This window comes from Saccoglossus kowalevskii, chromosome 18 (assembly GCF_978046115.1).
Source record: "Saccoglossus kowalevskii chromosome 18, keSacKowa6.1, whole genome shotgun sequence".
NCBI classification, from domain to species: domain Eukaryota; kingdom Metazoa; phylum Hemichordata; class Enteropneusta; family Harrimaniidae; genus Saccoglossus; species Saccoglossus kowalevskii.
The window spans coordinates 29,925,928-29,946,086 of NC_140658.1; the positions used below are offsets into that span (position 1 = coordinate 29,925,928).

At 36.1% G+C, this 20,159-nt stretch overlaps 1 long non-coding RNA gene across 1 annotated transcript; it reads left to right on the top strand.

Annotated features, from left to right (window-relative positions):
- The first annotated feature begins 2,288 nt into the window (after window positions 1-2,288).
- On the top strand, window positions 2,289-3,002 carry LOC146732022 (uncharacterized). Its single transcript, XR_014927076.1, has 2 exons — window positions 2,289-2,448; window positions 2,605-3,002. It is a non-coding gene; the product is annotated as an uncharacterized LOC146732022 (long non-coding RNA).
- The last annotated feature ends 17,157 nt before the right edge of the window (window positions 3,003-20,159 follow it).

A 20,159-nucleotide genomic window follows, 5' to 3' on the forward strand; every position in this document is an offset into this window, starting at 1 on the left:
TAAACTTTAGATTGTCACAGTCTGGGCGATTTATTTCTTAAATAAAAAAAAAATAGCGAAATGGAGGTGTTAACGCGAAATCCCCTGTAACCGCGAAATCACCCAGACTGGACGTTTTTGCCGCGCCCTCTGTGGTGAAAGCAGGGACTAGTGTGTACCTGAAGACTTCACTTTTCTTCCACCTGCTTTTCTTCCAAGTTTCTCGATCGTCAATCATAACAAAGAAATTACAAATTATTTTAATGGAGAGAAGACGCCTGCGTGTAGCTTTATCTCGCCTGGGTTACAGTGAAGCGCGATCTGCACAGAAGACAATAATTGATGGTTTTACTGGCGGCCACGACGTTTTCGTTGCCCTTCCGACCGGAAGTGGCAAATCGATTACATTTGAAGTTGCTCCGTTCTGTTTCTCTTGCTGTTCTGTGTCACTTCCTGGATTTGGCGTTTGTAAACATCTACTTGTTTTCGATCTCTAATTATCTATGTTGTTTCTGTGAACCGTCTCTTCAAATTTTCGGTAATCTTGACTATTGTTCGTACTTAATTTAGGCGTGGATGTACTTAGTACCATCCATGATTTAGGCTACCACGACACATAGTTCCGTATTGAAATATTGTTCAATTTTAGCTTCAATATACGCTCTATTCCTAAATAGACTTCTGTTTTTCCATTTGTTTTGAATAATTTTACCCGATCTGTGGCCTTAACCTCTTTACAGCAAATGACACATACTTATACAAGGGAATAAGCCCGGGGGGGGGGGGTCACTCTATATTAAAACTTTACACCATATGCGTTCTTGCTAAAAAAAATAATAGGCCCCTAGGGCTGGCAGCACATTGGCAAACCATACCCCTTATTGCGGGCGCAATGTAAATTTAGTACCCTCTAGAGCAGACACATTGAAGAAAAAACACCCCATATTTCAGACACATATTGAGAACATCTTACCCTATATTGCGAGCATTCTCTGCTGTTTTTTTTTTTTTTTTTTTTTTTGCAATCAAGTAGAGTGTGATCAACTCAAACAAGTTACTATGTATGCAACTCCTGTTGGTGTCATTCATTTTAGATGAAGAAAGATGAAAACTATTGACATGATTATAAATATGATCATTTATTTTATAGTTTAATGCACACAACTTCGCCAGGATTTTTATTCCCTCAGATATTATTGCGCAATTTTATGTTCAGCTCCGGGTGACTTTGGCATGATTACAGGACAGAAAAGCCAGAAAAAAGCAAGAACTGGATGCAAATGAGACCGAGGCGCGAAAGAAGTTTCGGAAGTGTGTATGACTCTGTGGAATGACTTTCTGTATGTTGCTTATTGTAATCGACGAAACGAAACAAAACGGGATAACATACATAATAAAAATTAAACAGTGATCAGTGAAGGAAAATGGGTTTTATACGCACAATATTTACAATCTATTTGCCGAAAATAATAATATTTAATACGTATATGGCTTGTTTCGCTAATTAGATAATCAAAAATCTTAAACATTAAACATTTGCTGAAAATAACGGGGATTTTATGATTAGTGAATGGTTCGTTTCGCTAATTATAGATAATTGTTTTATGATTAGTGAATGGTTCGTTTCGCTAATTATAGATAATTGTTTTATGAAGTTTTATACACGACTGCAAGTTGAAAACACTGGTTAAGTTTCGTCCGATATTTGTGAGTATTGTATCTGCAATTTAATAAGACTCTGTTTCGCCGCGTGATTGTAGATTTTCGATTAGCTGTAATTAGCGAAACGAACCATTTACTGATTATATTGTTATTATCGGCAAATGTTTTATTTCGATATATACTTATACTGAAAGGTGAATATACTGGTCAAGTTTTGTCCGACAGTTGTAAATTTTGTACGTGTAAGAACTGTGACAAATTGTCACTATTTTGGATGTTATTTGTTATGGTCTAGTAATTTGTGTTTGTATGTAGGTCATAGTACTGTAACTCATCACATGATATACTCAATAGTGCTAAGTCTGTTGCTTAGTAACTAGTGTACATGAATCAGGTCATAGTTTAATTAGCAGTGTGCTTGTATGCGAGTGTGAATTGAAAGTTAGTGGTATGCACTTACAGGTGGGTGTATGGAAGTAGGCTGGAGTGATGAATAGAACTGCTTTTGTGATGCAAAGTAGGTCAGTGTACTTGGTAATTCTGCAGTGTGATGTGGTTAGTTGTCCATCAGTTGTTCAGGAGTGAGCATCTCCGGCAATTCTACTCGAGGTGACTCGTAATTTTACTATCAACTGGCAAGGCGTTCAGGCTTTGAGTTGGTGGGAGTCAGTGGTGACTTTGCTGTATTTGGTAAATATATAGAGTAGAGGTCTGCCAAATTGGTCTTGCAGCTTGGGGATATTCCTGAGACTTTGAGTTTCTAACCTTTGGTGAGGGAGATGGACAAGACGCCAACACATAGAAACTGTAAGTTGAGATTTCTGTTTAATCATTTCATAGTACGTAGTTCATTCAACTGTATCGGGTACGGTAGCCCGATTAAATACATCCATACTAGTATTATGTTTCTTTAGTTGTGTTTAAAACAGCAGGTATTATGGAATGTACTTGTCCCTTTTCCAGATGACCTGTGAGTGGTGAGCCGTCGTAGCGCATGTAGCATGGAGTGCAGTCTGAGTGGAAGGATGTGAAGTGGAATTCTGGATTGTGTGGAGTGAAGCAAGTGTGGAGCAAGTGCACGTTTGAACTTGCCGGACATTGGGACAGTCTGAACTTGTGTGACGTGTTCATGGTCTAACCGGTTGTATTACCAACTTATAATACTATTTAATTTACTGCTTGTATTTATAACGTGTATGCTTCACGCATTATTGTAATTTAGGTGACCGTGTAGTCTAGTTTGTCTTATAATTGTATGCCGTTTTATGGATTGTGACATGTATTAATGTAACTAGTAATATCATCCTATTGTGTATAGAACTCACTACTAGCTTAATAAAGCGTATTAATTCTGAACCGCACACTGGCGTGATTTCTGCTTGTTATTTATATTGCATGTGCTGCCTGTAACATTACTTGGCGATGTAGTGTAAGAAGCAAACAGTTAATGTTAGTTAATGTAACATGTACGGCAACCAGGCCCGTAGTTTTTTGTTTGTTTTTTGTTTTTTTTTGGGGGGGGGGGGGTGAACCCCCTAAATTTTAGAAGTGAATAGATTTAAGATCGTAGATTAGAACATAATAAAGTAACATAACATAGTAGAGACATTAAGATGCGCATACGAGAACGGAACGAGAACGGATACGTCACTGCTTTGTGCATGACCTTCGCGCGAACCAATGACGTCATCGGTTGCCTGGTCGTTCGGCAGTCGTTTTGAACGTGATCAAGGTGACTGACTCGTAGTTGATTTCCGAGAGCTTTTCTCGCTGTCAATTTTGAATAATTTTCATTGACATTGATAAAATGTTTTATATTAGAGTGTTTTTGAATATTTATGATGAAATAAGAAATATTGGATGCATTTTAGCTGACATTTATACCCACAGAAAACGCATGATATTGATCTGCTGAAAGAGGATTCGGCAAACAGGCCTAGGACCTCAGCAGAGTGGATGGAAATAGTGAGAGCTCTGTCAAAATGTCTGTGAACTAACTACTAATTCTGATTCCGGACGTGAAATGACATAACAAATTAATTTAGGTAGTTATTGTTGCCCAATGAGAGACGGATTGACATGGTTCTGGTTTCAGTTACGTTCCCGTTGTGGGCGCTTGTACTTAATCGTTTTCTGACACCCGAGAACGTAACGCAAACGAAATTAGAACATCACGTTACGTTCCCGTTACGTACGCAAATCTTAAACTCTCTAATGAGCATTTTAATGGCAACGCGCTTTAAATGTCAATTGTGAAGTTACGTCCTCTCGGCTCAACAGCAGCAAATAAAAAAAGAGTTGTTATAAACAGGCAAGCTTTTATTCGGTAATTCCGCGATGGTGTAATGAAGATCGCGTTCAAGCAGCTGATGTTAAATATTAAAACAACATTGAAACAATAATGTAATGGTAGTCACTCTCTAAAGAATGTAGTGGTCCTGAATAGAGCACTTTGTCTTGTGCTAGTGTTCGCTCAGTTAGTAAAGTGTGGGGATCGAACGGGATTGACACAACACCACACTGTACTTTCCTAGTCTGGTTCATTAGTTTTGTATTCTTCAAGTCAATGATGGCATATATACTATTTTGTTCCAAGTGTATCAGCCAAATGTAGTTAACTTATTGTATTAGTACGTGTAGCCTGTGTTATTGGACAATGGTGTACAGCTACGGGTTGAACAGATCATTAAAAACATGCCGAAGATTTATCATCACGAGTTGTAAAGGTCGAAGAGCTTCTTGCAGCCAACAATTTACCCTAGTGTTGCTTCAGCACTGAAACTATGCGATGAATCATATTTTTTACACGTTTTACTATATTTTTAATGGGTTCAGAAAAAGGAGATGTAGTCATTGAAGTCTATTGAGACGGCTGCTAAACTGCCATTATATGCATATTATTTTACCGCCCTCTAAAAACAGATTTACAGTGAATCAAAAAAAATTACTGTAAGAAACTTGGTGGCATGCCATTGGTTAGTGCATTTAATTTGTTTGATGCAATCATTGTGCCAGCTATATCTTGTGGTAGCGATATGCGGGTACAAAAAATCGGAAATCGAGAGGGTACAGATAACATTTTGCAGATATCTACTTAGCGTTAATAGTTGTAAAAACAATGTAGCGATGTTGGACGAACGTGGAAGGCTGCCATTATGCTGTGGTTATTTCAAGCGTATCTCATATTGGTTGAAATTACTGAAACCCCAAAACATGTTATACCATGTTTAAACGATTAGACAAGACCGGCAGACTTGCTTGGGAAACCCACATAAAAATCTCCTGTTCAAATATAGTTTCGGCATTGTCTGGTTTGAAAAACAGGTTGGAGATACTACAAATTTCTTTGAAATATTTACTCAAAGAATAAAAGAAATTGTCTGCAAGAATGGCATGCCTCAATTTCACAATTATCCAGGCTGTGTACTTTCTGAAAAATCAATATAGTATTTATAATCTGGGAGATTTATTAGCAATTATATAAAATGTTTACGAATTGACGTCATGAATGTGTCGCGTATACGTTGCAATGTTTTTTTGTTTTTTAACATAAAATATATGAATATGTAAATGGCGAAAGGCGGGTTACCGCGAAGCCGGGTAAACCGGGTCCATTCATCAAATATTTTATTGAAAAACACTTGAGACTTGTGGAAATCTATATATGAGAACGGCAGGCAGATTATATAGCAGCTATGAAATCCTTTGGTAGAATTTGTCGTGAATTTTTGTTTTAAAAATTGTGTTGTGTAGGACGCACTAAATATATTGCCTACTACATTGGTCCGTTTTAACATGTGCCTTAGTGCACATTGTCGCCGAAATAATCCATATACAAACACCCCATAACAAACACGCAATAGCCCAGGCCCTAGAGAAACTTAAAGTAACTTCCGTGAGTGAAGTGTCCCCTGACATTAATTGCTTCAGTAACATCCAGCCACGTAAAGTGAAACAAACCCCCGCACGATCGTAGGAAAGGGTACCATTCCCATGAATGCCGTTTCAAAATTCAATTTTACATCATGATGAATATACACCCTTATTGTTTAGTTGTTTGTATTCAAAAATGTTCTTATTCAAGAATTCAAATACCGAGTCCCAGCCCTGAAATTATAGTACTGTGGATGTCGCCCTCGACAGATAAGTTAGTTTTACTTTTACCTCAATGGAGATTGTATATTTGTTGCACTTGCGTGAATTGAACATAAATATTAGAGGTCAAAGTTCATCAAAATACATGATATGCTTGTCTTTTATATCCCATATGGAAGTACGAATATTTGTGTCACTGTAAATACAATTGAGCCACCCCGAAAGGTTTGTACAACCCATTTCAGGAGTTAATTGTTGCAATGATAACAACACTTTATCGCCCATATCCACTATCGAAAGCTTCTCCATGATCGCTGACCCGAGTAAGAGATGTGAGAACCGGTTAATAATATTTCATATTTGTGTGCACGATTCCTTGCGTATGCATTTACCTGTATTCATTAAAACCGGGCAAGTGAAACAAATAATCAACATAATAACATTACGCTACATTTCACGTATCACTAGATGTGTTGGTTATATAAATGTCCCATCCTATCAATTTGTTATGTCACGGTAGAATAACAGATGAACATTTCTTGACTCTATAACTTCAAGTTCATAATGTTACCCTAATTTTTGTCGTTCATTTTACAGACTGGAGACCTGACAAAAAAAATCTCGTAAGTATGCAAATCGAGTAGTATATACTGTTGGGATGGTGGTGCCATGTTATGTTATGTCAGGTTAGGCCTTGTTGGAAGCAGCCTCAAATGCAAATGTGCAGATATAAATATGTTGATATGAATGAACCTTTCACAGACTACCGAGGTCGAAAGCATGGTTTGTGCTTTGGGTACATTTATAATGTTCTTTGTAGATTGCATTGAACAAATTACGTGTATGAATGGCAATTGTTTTATTAGGAGGAGGGGGGTGATCCCCCTGACCACTTGTATTATTTATATACGAGTTTGAAAGTCACCAACTTTTGGTAAAAACGATTACGATCACAGAATCGAAATTCTTCAAAATTCACTACTTGAAATATTTTGTTTTTTCAAGAAAAACCCACCATTTGAAACGATTTTACAAGAAAATCACACCCACAAATATACGACCTTTTCGCCTAAGGTGTACGTTATGACAATCACCCTGTGTCCTAGATACATTTCATATCATGCTGTCGTCACCCGAAACTGGAGACTGTGTCCGAACCACAGCCATGAATACTATTCTTTAAAACCTATAGTTTAAAACCGATTGGGTTAATATTTCACATCAACACAAACGTACGTATAGCTTGTGTCAAACATGAAATGTTGCCGGTGAGCCGAGGGAGCAATCATCGCCCGTATTCAGACTGCACAAAGATGCACTGCGTCAACTCTAAAGAAATATCAGAATGAAAAAGTCGAACTAGATCATGACAAATTTGAGTTTATTGAAAACTGCCTTGAATTTAGCAAGTCCAAATTTTGGTCTGCAGTTAAATCACGCTAAACAAAGACCGGTAAAGCTGGTGGTCAGAATAGTTTAACCTGCGAACATTTTTATAGTGGGCCCGAGATTGCATCGTCGTTAACAGCACTGTATAACGGAATTCTAAGTAAGTTCTAGATCCTTTTAAGTCTTCTCTGCTAATACCAATAAGCAAAGGGGGTCGGAAGAACATATTGGATGTGGATACCTACCACGGTATTACATTGCTCCCGATAATTTGGTATCTGTTTGAATACATTATTGCTAGGCGAACGTTTGATGAACATGGGAAATGTTACCAGAAACTTCAAAACGATTGTAACTACAGCATTTTGCAAAAGATTATTTGCTACTACCTTGAACGGCACAACAATATATTTCTATGCCTTTCAGAAATAATGAATAGTTTGCTGCATAAGCTGTACTTGGTTGTTGTATACCAAGTATTATTCTACCTGTCTCGCTGACGACACACAGCAATACTTGCTACTGTCAAATTTATTAAAATTATGCTACGTGTCGCAAACAAATACTGTGTTAAGTGACGTATGATTGCCTCATCTGGTAATAGCAAATTTGTGGTTTTTGGTGAAACGAAAAATGTTAAACGACGTATTAGGATACGACGGTCGTTTGTTATAAAGTACAGGTACAAGAAGTTGACAGTCACGTACACCTTGGAATTGAGCTAAACTTTATAATGGTCAGTTTTGGACGTATTTCGGTGGTTTGTCAAAAAAGAAAATGATCCATTTTATGCAGTGTTTGGGATTTCGTCCAGCACACTAGCTGATCCTCGCTTTCGTGGTTGTAGTTTAACTTATCAATTATGAAATACTTCTCATTAAGAGTTAAACGTTATGCTACTAAACTACTAAACCTAAGGTCTACCAGCAGAAACGCATACCGACATAGCTTTTGGCCTTTTGGAGTTGTTGCCGGTGACGCCGCACATTGATACCCGTAAATTGCAGCTACTCGGTAGACCCATTCTAGCTAAGAATAATTTGTATTTTAATCAGATAGCTACGTAGAATTCGTCAATTCCACTTTCATTGTTCAAATGTGTCGTTAGGGGGTTACACTTGATATCACCAGAATTCTCAACAAGTTTAATATCATAAACGTTTTTAAAGTCTACACTTATTAATGGGTATTTCCGTCTAAAGCAAAATGGAAACGAATTATCAATAATGTTGTACGAAGGTATCATATCGATCATTGTGAACTACGCTTGAATGCAATTCAAGACCCCGGTTTGTGAAATATATTATCCATGACTTGGAGCCTTGTGGTATGTATAAATTTAATTGTAAATTTCGACGTATTATACATCACCAATTTATGTAATTTCGGTTATTTCAAAATCATTTTTGCATTCACATTGTAGTTACTGTGACGTCATAAATCATGTTATTAGAATGTCAAGCAAATATTACAGCACGTGTTCTGAAAGATGTATGTAATCACTTTCTAGTGGACGCTTATTGTTAACAGTTGAACAACTTAGATGACACACGTGACGTCTGTTATGTTTTTGTTTAATCTTAGGATATTACAATGAGGATATCTTGAGGATAGATATTGAGGATAGGTTGAATTTATAATATCAGCTTTTTGTTTGCTAATGAACTGCACCATGTATTTGATATGCAGTACATGTGAATACCCTTTACTCAAATTATTCTAGTAGATATCTTTATTTCGTTGTGAGTCCCATTGTAACGTATACAACGCATGTGAATTGAAATTGTTTGTTTCTATGAAATCTAAACACGCGTTGTACGACAACTGCGGCATTACAAGTAACTGAAGTAAATCGAGTTTATTATTTTTGTTGGACAGATCCTGGTAGTGTCAAATGTAGCAAAGTTTATAATAAATAATAGCGTTTATTTTTAAATAAGCAAACATCATATTGGTGGAAGAATATACACTAAAAAAATTATTTTTCATCGAGTCTTCAAAAGTGTTTCGCTTTAGAAACTTCGAAGTTATATCTAATAACCGGCATGTATATGTAGTTTACGTAATCCTTTGATAGAGGGCGCAATTAAGAACTAGTCAACACGTCGCCACGACTTTTTGTCATCTTTACCCCAAGTATATAAGGTCACCACTGGATGGTGTACATTGGGCCACCTCCATGATTGTACAAACAACCTCGCGGAACAAAGCAAACATCAGTAACAGGCAAAAGTTCAGTTGGTAGCACTATTAAGCGGAAACTACGGCGACTGTAGTAAACACCAAACAATACAAGCAACCGTTTCACTTCCGGGTGCTAGGGATTGACTTTCAATAGTTAAGATGCAATCTAGCGACCAAGGTAGACGGTACCCATGTGATATTCACGACATTGGGAAATCTCTTTCAGAGTTACCGTTCAGTGTGACGGTGGAGGACAGGGGCACTCAACAAATCGATCTCAAGTATGGCGATATACTGACTATTTATGCTATAGGTGATATTTCTGGATTTGTCACGCAGCACGAAAAGGCGGGGACGTTCCTGTTCATTCCAGGTACTTATGATGGCACGTTCAGACGGTCCTCAGCCTTGTTCCCCCAGGCAGAGGACCTTCGAGAATCTAACATTACCCAGTACATAAAAGCCACCAAATCGTGGGTTTCGCCCTACAGTAATTTAGACTCTGTCTACTTCGATGATGTTATGCGCATAGTAGACCATGGTTATATTACCGCTGTTCCTCACAACGGACCGGAAGAGGAAATAGAAATGATGATCTGTGAATTAAAAACATATTGCGACGATGGGAAGCAGAAACGAGTCCAAATACCACTATGCGCAGAGGGCAACTTTGAATTAATAGAAGAACCGTCTAATATAAAATTGTTTAAAATATCCGAATTGTCTAATCACACGGAGTACGTCGAGGTGAAAAGTAGGGGATCTCCCGCGTACGTGTGCCAGAACGAGTCTTTAATAAAAGCAGGGCGCAAAATGATTATAGAATTAGAGGTATCGGCCTCCGCCGTTTTGGTTTGGAATGAAAGAACCAAAAAACTGATAGAGATACTTAGTTCGGATATGTTGATCGTGAACTTGGTGTCGCACAATGACCGAACTGACATAACTCGCGACGGTAATATGGGCGTTGGGAACACTATTCATATACTATCACCAGAGAAGGCCGAGTCATTGAAAGGACTCCATCCGTACGCAGATATATCTGACGATATGTCACCAATGCTAAGACACCCAGCGAGGAAACCTGCCCCGTCACCGAAACTGCCGCCTGTCAACGAATCCGTTTATGAAGACACGAAAACACTTCCCGAGAAGATCATCCAATCACCGCCGTTGAAGGCGACAAATAAAGAAATTACAACCGCGAAAAAAACGACAGGTGCTTTACCAAAACAAAAACCGAAGAAAGAAAAATTAAAACTGTTCTCCTTATTCAAATAAGACGTATTACTAAACAATGAGGATTTACACTAACTGTAAATGTGACGTCATTAAATTAACAGTTTGTGGATTGCAACGTACATTTATGCTAAACATATGACATTCAAGGATTACTTCTGTATTTTTCGTTTAACAGTCCCAAAAAGTTGTTTTACTTGGAATACACCTGGCAGGTCATTCAATGTATATCTAGATCTGTGTCACAATCTTATAAAACTGCAAAATCATTTATTTTTACGGGGGATTATCCTCACTGTTTGACCTTTCAGGTTTTCACAGGGTTTTAACATAGCTACTTCTAGAATTAATCGTAAATATACGAGGTAAATAAATGAATGCGTTTATCCAGAAATGGCTTGCTAATTATGCATGTTGTGCATTGCTGTTGTGCAGTCCGACTCTACATTTACATATTACAACAGGTTAGATCGCACTTCATCATATGTCTCTACAACGTATACGAACGTTATGCGTGGATAATCTGAACAGATCCTGGAGTCCATGTTGATGTATAAACTTTGAAATACAGTTGTTATTTAGCTTCGTTCTTCAATCACATCACGTTGTCCAGGCTGCAGTTAAATTTATGTGATTGTTCCAGCATGCTGTAATTGTCTCACATCGATATTATGACTAATTCGGTCTGGTGTCCCTCGACCATTGGACCCTTATGTTTTGTATCAATAATTTACCGCCGATGGTCAAAATACGTTTTATAAACTCAGTGTACACCAATGATGCTAAACTAAACGGCTAATGTACTTTAACGTACAAGAGTTGCGTGACACATGGAAATGGAAATCTGAAGGAACATGATTGACCGAAAAAGTATCATAAATACAGTTTTGCCCCCAGAATCCCACTCGATAGTCCCTAATGTCAATGATTTTCGTGTACTCCAATCGTTAATATTGTTTAGAGAATATTAAGACAATTGTTATATCCACTATCAGCTTGGTTCGTAGTCAACCTGTATATTGTAATTGTATTTGATCTTCCGGAAATTGGATTGAGTGTCCTCGAGGAAATTATTTCAAATATCTGGGTTTTAAAACAAAAGTTTCTTTATGTGATAATAAATCACTTTAAAATCATTTTATCTTATCAACTTTACTTTTTTTTATTTAATAATTCAATCAATCAATCAATCAATCAATCAAACAAGTATTTTATTTTTTTATTGTGTTTTATTTGGTAGTTTTGCTTTTGTTGCCTTGTTTGTCTTACCTGCAATGGGAAACTGTGAACAAGAGTTGTGCTATAAAACAATAAATACATTATATAATTAAGTACTTGTCCAATATACGTTATTAATACAAACACGCACATACTTATGAGATGGTTGTGATCAGTTGTGGCGTGTATCGTGGATGCTCATCCACATGTGTGTTTCCTCAGTCATTAATATACTTGTTTATTCAGTGTTATTTAGTAGAACTATTAGATCATATTCTACTCTATCTGTTCGTCATTATTTTAAAGAATTCCAACTTATATTAGCTGAGATACAACAATTGAAATGTGTTACATGTCTTAAATTATACAGTAGTGCATGTGTCTCTATTGTAAAGAAACAGATTTGAGTTACATAAGCCATTTACTAATAACTACTATACGAACGCAATAGAAGTCAGTTGCATGAGCAAGTTAAAGCTGATATGTAAATATTACTATCCAATCATTGTTTTCCCCTCCAATCTAGAGGTGTGAATCCTACTCAACCCCCAAAAAGGGCACCCCATTGTATATTTCTTCAGTTGCCATTCCTGTCACACTGTAGTTCCTTTGTTGTAACATTGTACGAATGAAAGTGTATTGTTTTGATGTACATTACGCTACCTTTATCATCTGAACCTGATCAATTGTGAACGAATATCATCCACAGTGTGTGATAGTTTGCACTTGCAATCCAATTCCCAGTAATTAAGATACTCAAAGATAGTTTACTACCAGCAAATTAAAATACATGATAAATATTCGCAGTTGAACACGTCATCGAAAATGTACGTTATTACCAATATATCTAAATCAGATAAATCCTACGGAGAAAAACTACAGGGAATGTGTACTTACGATAACGATAGTCGCGGGGATACCATTGCTGTCAGTAGTTCGTCTTAGTCCGGAGAATACGTAACTCATCCTGCTCTATTTATTCAAACCAAAAACGTTTCAATATTTTGAATGGACGAAAGAATGGAAGAGAGAGCGGATTTTTAACTGATTTGTCATTTTAAAGACAAACACAAACATAAACAAAGACAAACTCGTCCCAAAGGCACAACGAAAGAAGAAATATCAAAGCAATACATTAACCGAAAGAAGTATTTGTACTTGTAAATACGTACAAATATTTATGTGTTCTGTTATTTGTGCATTTAATATAATATTCAAATGGATTCTAAAGTCACAATACGAACTATGGAACGAATGCAAAGTATCACCCAAAAAGCCATTGTGTTTAAATAACCATAATTTTAAAGCGATCAGCAGGAATGATGTGTAGTGCATGTCACTTTTCGTGCAGTCATACTTCAGTCAGACTTTTTGCAGTCAGACTGCGAAACCAAAATAAAACAAAACGAGACTGCACACACACACGTATGGTAGCAGCAACACGTACCATGTAGTTGAACGTTCAACATTGATGCTATAGGTTGTCGATTGCACAACTGTAACTGTCAATGGGTAGTGGGCACTGTTCGATGTTCTTTGAATACCAGTGATTTGGACCAAGAGAGACGTGTCATCTCATCATAATGGAAAACCAAGTTGTTTTAGTGTGCAAGTGAGTGATTATGGTATGTTCGACGGGATTCAAAATTGTCGAATAAGGGACAAGCTACAAACATTTGAATTTTTAAGCATTATGTTTTTCTACACTTTTGAGAGTACTGGAAACAGTAGAAAAAATATTGATTGTCAAGTATATTAAATTTAACCTAATTAGGTTATGTCCCAATCAATTAAGCACTAATTAAGACAATAGTTTTGAACAAATCAAAATTAGAGTATGTATATACATATATGTAATCCAATAAATATATTGGCAGCTATAATACCGCCCTGTAAAATGTAAACGTTTTTCAGGATGAATCTGACAGTACTGTATAATAATGCCTTCACATTGAATCAACGATATTGCTACCCAAGTCTAGCAATGTGAAAATACATATATTTAATATTCCAATTATGTAGTTTTAGTTCTAACAGAACAGTACAGATTTTATTTCTAGATCTACTCAACACTTACTTAGTTGGGTGTCTATATTACAATGGCCGATGGCACTGGATTTCAACGAGTGTTTGCATCAAAATAAACTTGTAAAACACCGATGTGCAATTCATTCAATGAATATGCATGGATTGGTGTGATACATTTCATTCAAATCTAATTTAGAGTTTGTGAGATAGATAATGTGAATGAAATGCTCCGAAAAGGTCACGTGATATGTATGCATGTTTATAAATGCTAAAAAATAAGATATGAGAATTAGATAATTAATAATACTAGTAAAAGTAAAAAAATCGAAATTCGTAATTTAAAATAATGACGTCTTTGCAAAAATAAGATTGCATATTTGTCAATGAATGACATTTATTCGAGCTGAAATTGCAAAGATAGATAATGAATCACTACCAATATAAAAAGAATGTACCGAGCTATGAACTCGTATTTATTTAAATAAGTTAATAAACGAGATTCAACTTTGAGATTATTAACACATGTAGTTTCTTATCTGGAGAAACCACAGATATAATCTAGTATATTTATAGAGAGTCCTGAACGTACTGCTTGCACACCTGTATAACAAAGAACCCTGGAGTGACCTCTGATTCATGCACGTGACCTTTCTTTGGGGTTGCTCTTATCTCACGAAAATCCGCTTTTAATTAAATACCAAAAGGAACTATTACTAAATAATAATTATTATTATTTGTACTTATTGGATATGTTCACGTGTTCTTATTCATCTGTTGAGAAGTTCACAAAGAAATACAATATTTGAATAGCCGATGAGTAATTCACAACAACCATAAGAATGAGATCATAACTGGAGATATTAAATAACAAACGACCAAATCTCAGGGTAATCAGTAACGTACACGGAACAAGGAACAGAAAGTTGAATGCAGGGTAAACAGTGCAACTACTGGATGTAACGCTACGTCATGAAACATTAGGACTGACAATTACGTAATGAGCAGATGACGATGTGATCGAAATGGTCTAAGACTATCACAAAGGTGGAATACCGGCAGAGTATTGAGTGAATGCCGCCCCTGGGTGCAACCCACTGACAATTGTGCGATCCGCAGGGACTAATTGTATTTTAGTGAAACGACATTGCTGGAAAAGAAAAAGTACGGTATGCCGGTATGCAGACATAACAAAGTTGTCCACAATGTTTCTAACTCAGACCACAAAACGGGTCTGAGCTTCTAAGTACCCATTGAGGTCCCGGATGTAATATCGATGGATCACCGTCGCCGATACAGTTGTGATATCCAAGAGATTAAACGGAAACCATACGAGTTACCATATTCCGTTAGGGTCGATGACAGGCAACCGACCCAGAATCACGTGAAATATGGCGATACATTGACAATATACAAAACATGCCAGGTGTCCGGCTTTGTTGTACACCACGAACGAGGTGAACATTTTATGTTTATTCCAAGTTCATATAATGGAACTTTCTGTCGTTCACCAACACTTTACCCTCAGGCTGAAGACCTCAAGGAAGCAGGCATCAAAGAATTCGTCAAAGCGACTAGAAACTGGTCCTCGCCATTCAGCAATGCAGATTCGGTATATTTAGATGACACTATGCGTGTAATCAGCCGAGGATTCATAACTATCAGTCACCACGGAGTGAGAGATGAGTTGGAAGTCTTGATATGCAGGCTTAGAGACGAGCACACTAAAATGGAAACGAAAACTGTCAAGATACCGATGTGCGCTGAGGGTTATTTTGAAAAAATTGAAGACCCTAGAACTGACAAAATATTCCAAATAAAAGATTTTTCAGAAAGTCTGCCTGAAAGGGTGGTGGTACGGGAACGAGGGTCTTCAGAGTTCAAGTGTGAACGTGAGTACATGATTCGTGAAGGCAGACGAATGGAAATACAATCAGAGATCACGCTTCACGCCGTCGTGGTTCAAAATGAAAACAACAAGAAAGTGCTGGAACTGTTTAGCACCGATGTGTTGAAAGTTATACCTGTTGAGCATAGTGCACAACCATCGAAACCACGTGACGGTGCCCCGATAATTATACCAAGAGGCGCGGTGATAGGAAGAACTCTTCACATCATAACAGCAGCACAGGCACAGAGAGTAAGAGAGTACCATCTATATGCGTCTATCGATGACCAATGCGATGAACTCGATATCGCTTCAGCTCGGGCGATTCCCGAACAGGCAGTACCGGCACCCCCTGGACGAAGACCTATCCACCGCGTGAAACCATCGCGTCGACAGGACGATATTGACTTTGATGATGATGATTATTTGTACCCTGTTGTTACCATGGCGACGAAGGGTCCCAATGTGGCACCGCAACCCAATAATAGTAAAGTTAAACCTCCGATTGCACCACGAAGGAAAAAAACAGGAAATAATTAATTGTGAAATAACTCAAACACGTTCCTTGACTGGATCTGATCAGCAATCTGGTGATTTGACATTATTATGTTATTTTGTTATTCCGATATCTCGGATATTTTCAGAGAGCTGTGAGTTCGAAGGAGTGGACACCAAGCTTTTATAAGTAATATTGTATATTTAGTTGAGGTATAATGTGCAGTCGTTGTTCAGATGTACAACTTTTATTCAAGATAGTCACATGATTATCTACTTGTATCAAACATTTTTTTTCTTCAACAATTGCGGCCAATTGTCATTAATGCTTGGCAATAGTTCAACAAGAAGTGCGAAAAAAATAATTGAAACGATGACTGTTATAGAATAAGTATATAATAGGTCATGCAAATGGTCAATTAACACACAGCCCCTCATAGATACACGTGGTAGAGAGACTGTGGGTAATTCCAGAGATAATGACCAGCAGATACATTTGGTGCTGGTTATTACGTGTGTACACATGTGTTCGATGTTAGCAATCCGTGAGTAGATGTAAATCACAATTACGATCTTAGTTAAAATTTAAATCCAACATATAATCTTTTACAAAATATTTAACATCAACTCGCAGAGTTTGTTGTTTAACTTGCTTTAACGTAGTGCTTTAATGAAGTATCTTATATGATATAATAGTTTCTTTTTGTCTATTTCAGTTGTATTGTCGATCTAATTCTACAACAGGTATTATAATCATGAGGGCAGTGGGCTTTCAAAAGAAATAAGTGGTGAAATAAGGGTGGATTTGTGGCATGTTTATCGTTATTAGGCGTCATATATAACAGTGCCAATGGAGTGTGACAACCATGCAGGAGGGGCTTTTGATCTTGAAATGGAAATTACATGGGTTGCTTGGGTAGACAATTACATGGGTTGCTTGGGTAGACAATTACATGGGTTGCTTGGGTAGACAATTACATGGGTTGCTTGGGTAGACAAACATTTTTTCTTTGTGCACGGGTGAAATATTTAACCAGACTAAACACTTCAAAAGTCACGTGACATCACTATTACTACAACTTGTTTTTATCACATTTCACTTATTGAGCAACCAAAGTATGTGCTTTGAAATATGTATTGTACTATGTACTAAATTTGTGTAAAGTCACCGACGAACGAATCGGTCAGTTTTAGAAGTCTGTATAGATTCGAGTGACTTTAATTACATGGTAATTTGAAATATTGCTAACAGACGATGGTCTCATTTTGCATTACAGCACGTAGCAAAGTAATAGAGAGTTTTACTATAACAATGACATTTTGAAGACAGAGTTTCAGTTGATTTTGAATAAAGCCGCCATTAAAACAGACTATCAGACTGTCTTGATTCTTTTATTTTATGTCGTTGTTGGGAGAACAAACAAAGACACATCATAAAAATGGGACTCTTTTGAACCATGAAAACGGTGTTCGGTTACCTGTGATAAAACAACCATATCAGTGCACTGTCTAGCAGGTTCTGAGGGTCACGACCTCCTGTTACAAACAAAAATAATCAATTATATACCACAACTGCATGCCCAAGCAACTTACTGACTTTTGTACTTTTAATAGCGGAAGTACATATATTCAATCCTCAAACAGTGTATACTATATCATCCAATACAGTAAGTGATTAGTTAAATATATGTATACTATATCATTCAATACAGTAAGCGATTAGTTAAATATATGTATACTATATCATTCAATACAGTATGCGATTAGTTAAATATATGTATACTATATCATCCAATGCAGTAAGCGATTAGTTAAATATATGTATACTATATCATCCAATACAGTAAGCGATTAGTTAAATATATGTATACTATATCATCCAATGCAGTAAGCGATTAGTTAAATATATGTATACTACATCATCCAATACAGCAAGCGATTAGTTAAATATATGTATACTACATCATCCAATACAGAAAGCGATTAGTTAAATATATGTATACTATATCATCCAATGCAGTAAGCGATTAGTTAAATATATGTATACTACATCATCCAATACAGCAAGCGATTAGTTAAATATATGTATGCTATATCATTCAATACAGTAAGCGATTAGTTAAATATATGTATACAACATCATCCAATACAGTAAGCGATTAGTTAAATATATGTATACTATATCATCCAATGCAGTAAGCGATTAGTTAAATATATGTATACTACATCATCCAATACAGCAAGCGATTAGTTAAATATATGTATACTACATCATCCAATACAGTAAGCGATTAGTTAAATATATGTATACTATATCATCCAATGCAGTAAGCGATTAGTTAAATATATGTATACTACATCATCCAATACAGTAAGCAAATAGTTAAATATATGTATACTACATCATCCAGTGCAGCAAGCGATTAGTTAAATATATGTATACTACATCACCCAATACAGTAAGCGATTAGTTAAATATATGTATACTATATCATCCAATACAGTAAGCGATTAGTTAAATATATGTATACTATATCATCCAATGCAGTAAGCGATTAGTTAAATATATGTATACTATATCATCCAATGCAGTAAGCGATTAGTTAAATATATGTATACTATATCATCCAATGCAGTATGCGATTAGTTAAATATATGTATACTATATTATCCAACACAGTATGCGATTAGTTAAATATATGTATACTACATCATCCAATACAGAAAGCGATTAGTTAAATATATGTATACTACATCATCCAATGCAGTAAGCGATTAGTTAAATATATGTATGCTATATCATTCAATACAGTAAGCGATTAGTTAAATATATGTATACTATATCATCCAACACAGTATGCGATTAGTTAAATATATGTATACTACATCATCCAATACAGAAAGCGATTAGTTAAATATATGTATACTACATCATCCAATGCAGTAAGCGATTAGTTAAATATATGTATGCTATATCATTCAATACAGTAAGCGATTAGTTAAATATATGTATGCTATATCATCCAATACAGTAAGCGATTAGTTAAATATATGTATACTATATCATCCAATGCAGTAAGCGATTAGTTAAATATATGTATGCTATATCATTCAATACAGTAAGCGATTAGTTAAATATATGTATGCTATATCATCCAATACAGTAAGCGATTAGTTAAATATATGTATACTATATCATCCAATGCAGTAAGCGATTAGTTAAATATATGTATACTACATCACCCAACACAGTAAGCGATTAATTAAATAATTTGAACATTGAATAATTGTTTCCTTGTCGTGATACATTTATGCCATCTTTTGGTCATTCTCCGGTCAGGAATAAAATATACTCAAATAAGTCGTACATGATTTACAGACAATTATTTTTCTAAAGAACTTCATACTATATGTTATAATGATAATTCAAGTCGATATTAGACAATATAACAGAATACATAACCATGATATTTTTATGGAAACTAGATAAATTTTGTATTCTATCAGAAAGTTTTCTTAAGAAAACAGATAATGACCAAATTCATGATAATATGTTGTCACGTGATTGTACATCACGGCCTTGTTTCTATCGAGTACATTTTTGCACTAATGTTTCAAGATTTGTTGACAAACAAGTAATTTTATTAATATTCATAGTAATCACAATAACCAGTGAGGAGGGGGAGGGTCTGCATATAATGTATGTAAACTAGAAATGCGACTTCAGTAAGTCAATTGCCGGCTTACTTCTTTAAAGCCGACATTGACATGATTCCATGAAAGAACATAGTATCCTACTCTGTAATTTTGTTTATAACTCACAGCCATGGGTATAGCAACTATTGAAATCTGGTGTATGACTAAAGAGACTACTAACCTGATGTAGAACATTCTCGACTGTCATTGTTTACATGAATGCAGCCACGCCTATAGTTAGAAAGGCTTATATTTTTTCTGACGTTTATTATGTCATTTTTGCTTTCCC